Below are 5345 nucleotides of genomic sequence, written 5' to 3'. Positions count from 1 at the left end.
TACCGTGCTATGGTGCCAGCCCCTCAAGTGCTATTTCAATGGTAGGAGATGTTCTAGGATGAAGCCAGGAATCAGCAATTCAATCTGGTTCTTTCACATAGATGACAGGGCCCAATTATTTGAGCTATCATGTGTTTTTTCTTTGGGTTCACATTGGCAAAAATCTATAGCAGTTGGATTTGAGAAATAGATATTAGATGTTCAGTTACATATTAACCATTGTGTTAAATGCCATCACCTTCAATAATTTTTGTTCTATAACTTTATTACTCTGTCTTTTACTTGTTCACCCCTCCTGTTTGCTCTGTTTCCTTTCTTCTTTCTTGTTCTTTTATCCCTTCTTCCTAAGAACTGCCATCTGTGACTTTATATAAAATCTGTAGTGTTGGTATAGGAATTAAGACACTATACCTAGAATGTGATAAAACTGATGCAGTCAGTTCTTTATGATTTTGATTTTTAAATTTTGTGAGACTATATTTTATTTAAGCATTTAAAGATGATGGGGGGCCTGTACTGTGGTGTAGTGGATAAAGCAGCCACCTGCAGTTCCATCATCCCACATGGGCACCAGTTTGAGTCCCAGCTGCTCCACTTCCAATCCAGCTCTCTCTATTGCCTGGGAAAGCAGTAGAAGATGTCCCAAGCCTTGGGCCCTGCACCCGTGTGTGAGATCTGGAAGAAGCTCTTGGATTCTGGCTTCAGATTGGCTCAGTTCTGGTCACTGCAACCATCTGGAGAGTGAACCAGAAGCTGGAAGAAAAGTCTCTCTTTCTCTCTGCTTCTGTCTCTCTGTAACTCTGCTTTTCAAATAAATAAATCTTTTTAAAAAAAGATGATGAATGAGGTAGGCATTTGGCATATTGATAAAGAGGTCCCTGCGACATCCACATTCATTTTGAAATATCAAGGCTTGAATTCTACATCTGCTTCTGATTCTAGTTTCTGATAACATGCATCCTGGGGGGCAGCAGGTGATGAATCAAGTAGTTACATCCCTGCCACACATATTAGAGACCTATATTGAATTTCAGACTCCTGGTTATGTTGTGGCCCCACCCTGGATGTTGCTGGCATTTGGGGAGTAAACCAGCAGAGGGAAGATCTCTGTTTATCTTTCTATCTCTAAATGTCTTTCTACCTTTCAAATAAATGCAAATGAATAAATTGAAAACTAAGGATCATAGATAATTATATGGTATTCTGTATATGGTTCAGCAAAGTATAACTACATTCTTTTAAAAAAAACTAAAGGATTAAAGGATGAATGAGCCATTCCAATACACTCTGTTGGGATATAGGATCAAAGGGGTATAAGAAAACATGGATTTCCTAATCTTTTATGGAAGCCACTAAGCATGACCCACACAATTATGTCTCTGGGTAACTAGCTTGACAAACAATGTTTGCGTAAGGATGGAATTTTTCCCCACATTTCTGGCAATTCCTAACATGCAAAAACTTATAATAGTATGAGAAACAAGGAGTTGGGTAACTCAGAAATATAATATACTGGACTTGATATTTCCATATTGTGTGCCTAATTAAATGTATTTATCTTAAAACTAAAAACTTTTAACATGGCTCTAAGTAGAAATTGGCTTAAAAGATCTTTGTCTGTATTCAATTTTTCCATTAACTATTCTGACTTTTCCCCAGGTTGGGATAAAATGAATTGAAAAACTGTGGCATACACCTAAATTTAAGATTTACATATTGCTCTGGTGTAAGCCAAAAATAAATTTGCTTTCCTTGGTGCTCCCTCACATTACTAAGCTTACCAGCTTACCCTGTAATAGGTGCTTCTTGTTCTTTTATCCTTATATATTAAGTGTTGAGGCAATTCAAGTAGACATTTAGGAACTTAGTCCATAATCTGACTTTATCCCTTCAATCTCAGGGTCACATTTTGCAATGGAGGAAGCACAAACCCTGTTTGAGTAAAGGGCAGGAATGATGAGCCCACACCAGTTTTTGGCCTCAGAAAACACTCACCATGAATCATTGTCCTCAGGCTCTTGACAGGGCAGCTTCCAGAATGTCAGCAATGTCTCTCACACTCTAAGTTTTTTCCACTTGGTTAAAATAAGACCATTTAAAATAGACTCAATGGATATTCCTTATTTCTTAAAAATTGACCTTCGTTCCACACTAGTCTACTCTGTTTAAAATCGTTGTATGCTGACCTAGCCATGTGTCAAACCACTGTAACCTTCAGCAATCTCAGAACACCTCTTCAAAATAAGCTAACACTAGGTGTTACTACACTCAATACCCCCATTAACTTACTGCTTTTAATGTTGTGCATTCTGTGAATTAAAGTTGGCAGATTTAGGTCTGAATTAAACTCACTCTGTCTTCTTTGCATATTTTTAATCCAAATATATTCATAGCTGCTCATCTTCTTTTTCCTATTGTGTTAGCACCAACTTCATCACACATCCTTGATTTGCAACAGATAGGGAAGGATGTTTTGTTTGAATACCATATGTTTGATTTTTACTTTAGCTAATTCATTTAAAAGTTCACAGGAAGCAATACAAAAATTTATCAACCTTTTTAAAAGTTAATTATTTTTTATTTATTTAAAGGGAAGAGTAACAGAGAGGGAGAGAGAGAGAGAGCGAGCGAACACTTTCATGTGCTGGTTTACTTCCCAAACGTTCACCAAAACGTTGGGCCTGTTGATACAGAAGAAATTTGAAGCCCATGCATAGCATTTTCATAATATACGCTTTTCATGAGCTCTTTGAACATCCCTCACACATCTTTATAAGTTCAAGCATGGAAGTGGACATATCACAAGAGCAGTTTAAACACGTGTATGGTTTCACTTTTTTCCTTCTCCATCCATCTAACAACTACCAGTTAATCATGTTTTAGAATATAGGTCAAGATTCATACTTTTACATAAAACTCTTCTGACCTAAGAATAACTACACATTACACTGTTCATGAGATGACTGCTGTCTTTATATCCATCTACCATGAAGATGATGATATTATAGATTATTTACACAAGAATTAACTTTCTATGCTACCTTAAACCTATGTGTGCAAGGAATCCCATTTTCTTATTGTCTAGCATAGGGCACAGTCAAAAGTAAACACTTATATATTGTTGATGAAAAAATGGATTATTAAATGAATGAATGACTTTCCCATCATGGTAAAGTACAACTACAGTATTATTTGAAGATAACAGTATTGAATATTGTTGATGGAAATATAGTCCTATAAATTCATAGAAATTTGCATATTTGAGCTACGGATTAGCACATAGCTTTTGTTTTTACACTGAATGTCATGAACTATAGAAATGATCCCTGAAAGTATAGTCTTTACACTGAATATAAATGGAGTTTTCCTGAGAAGAAGAGGCCATGAAACAGCTAAAGGAGAGTGGGAATATAAACACCAAAATGAACTTACCTTTTAATTCCGTTTTCAATTAACTTTTGAATCATCCATTGTATTTGTTCACTTGCATATCTATACCCATGATAGAGGCTGAAAGTTTATTATTTTAATCCCTGTGTCTAGCAAAATACGTGACATAATAGGCATAGAGTAAATGCTTACAAGGAACAAAAGACTTTTGATAGTTTATGCAAGATATAATGAAAGAGCTGGCACTAGAATGAGATGTTGTTACTTCAGTTGAGTTTTTTAAAAAATTATGTTGTCCTCTTTACATATACAAGATACTGATTTTAAAAATTACGACATTAGGGGCCGACTTGCAGTGCTGACATCCCATATGAGAGCCTGTTCAAGTTTTGGCTGCTCCACTTCTGATTCAGCTCTCTGCTATGGCCTGGGAAAGCAGTGAACATGGACCTAGTCCTTGGGCCCCTGCACTCACATGGGAGAGGTGGAAGAAGCTCCTGGCTGCTGGCTACTGATGGGTCCAGCTTTGACTGTTGCAGCCATTTGGGGAGTGAACCAACAGATGGAAGACCTCTCTCTTTTTGCTTTTGCCTCTCTGTAATTCTGCCTTTCAAATAAATAAATAAACCTTTTTTAAAAAGTATGACATTAACATACCAGGGGATTCCAATTCAATCCCATCAAGGTGGCATGTACCAATGCCATCTCACTATTCCAAGTGATCAATTTCAGTTCACAATTGATCTTAATGAAAGGACTAAGAGTCAAAGGGAGCACATAAACAAGTCTAGTACCTGCTAACACTAACTGATGGAGTAAATAAAGGGGAGAGTGATCCAACATGGGAAGTGAGATACTCAGCAGACTCATAGAATGGCAGATGTCCTAAATAGCACTCTGGCCTCAGAATAAGCCCTAAAAGCATTCGGATCTGGCTGAAAAGCCCATGAGAGTATTTCAGGCATGGAAAGCCAAGACACTCTGGCAAAAGATCTCTGTGAGTGAGATCCCAGTGGAAAGAACAGGTCTTCAAAGAAGGAGGTACCTTTCTCTGAAGGGAGGAGAGAACCTCCACTTTGACTATGACCTTGTCTAAACAAGATAAGAGTCGGAGAACTCAGAGGGCTTCCATAGCCTTGGAAACTCATGACTGGAGCATAGGGAGATTACTGATGCCATAGACAGGAGTGTCAATTGGTAAAGTCAACAACAGGAGTCACTGTGCACTTACTCCTCATGTAGGATCTCTATCCTTAATGTGCTGTGCATTGAGATTTAATGCTATAACGAGTACTCAAACAATATATTTCACTTTGTGTTTCTATGGGGGTGCAAACTGTTGAAATCTTTACTTAATGCATACTAAACTGATCTTCTGTAAAAAAAAAAAAGAAAAAGAAAAAGAAAAAGAAATTATCAATTCCCAACTTGACTCTCACTGGGATTAAACATGACAATAGGTCTGATCTGATTTCATCATTATTTAAAAAAAATCATCTATTATTTTTCACTTTATGTTTCTGTGTGGGAGCAAACTGTTGAAATCCTTACTTAATGTATACTAAGCTGATCTTCTGTATATTAAGATAATCGAAAATGAATCTTGATGTGAATGGAAGGGGAGAGGGAGTGGGAAAGGGGAGGGTTATGAGTGGGAGGGACGGTATGTGGGGGAAGCCATTGTAATCCATAAGTCGTACTTTGGAAATTTATATTCATTAAATAAAAGTTAAAAAAAAAGAAAGAAAACTAATCACATCAAAAAAAAAGAGTCTATAGATACACAAGCATATATAACCAATTTAAAAAAAAAAAGTATGACATTAAGTATGAACTGTGTTATTTGGTCATTAATTTGAGGTTTAGTAATTTAGACTGGGAGATGAGGACCAAAGAGTTTATATTTGTCAATTTTAACATATTCTTTGCTATCCCTCAGGATTATTTATGAAATA

At 36.6% G+C, this 5345-nt stretch overlaps 1 pseudogene; it reads right to left on the bottom strand.

The window, feature by feature from the left end:
- Positions 1–3264: 3264 nt before the first annotated feature.
- Positions 3265–3342, bottom strand: LOC127483026 (small nucleolar RNA U3; annotated as a pseudogene).
- Between the last annotated feature and the right edge of the window lie 2003 nt (positions 3343–5345).

This window comes from Oryctolagus cuniculus, chromosome 4 (genome assembly GCF_964237555.1).
Source record: "Oryctolagus cuniculus chromosome 4, mOryCun1.1, whole genome shotgun sequence".
NCBI lineage: Eukaryota > Metazoa > Chordata > Mammalia > Lagomorpha > Leporidae > Oryctolagus > Oryctolagus cuniculus.
This window is presented reverse-complemented; position numbering and strand designations above follow the sequence as displayed.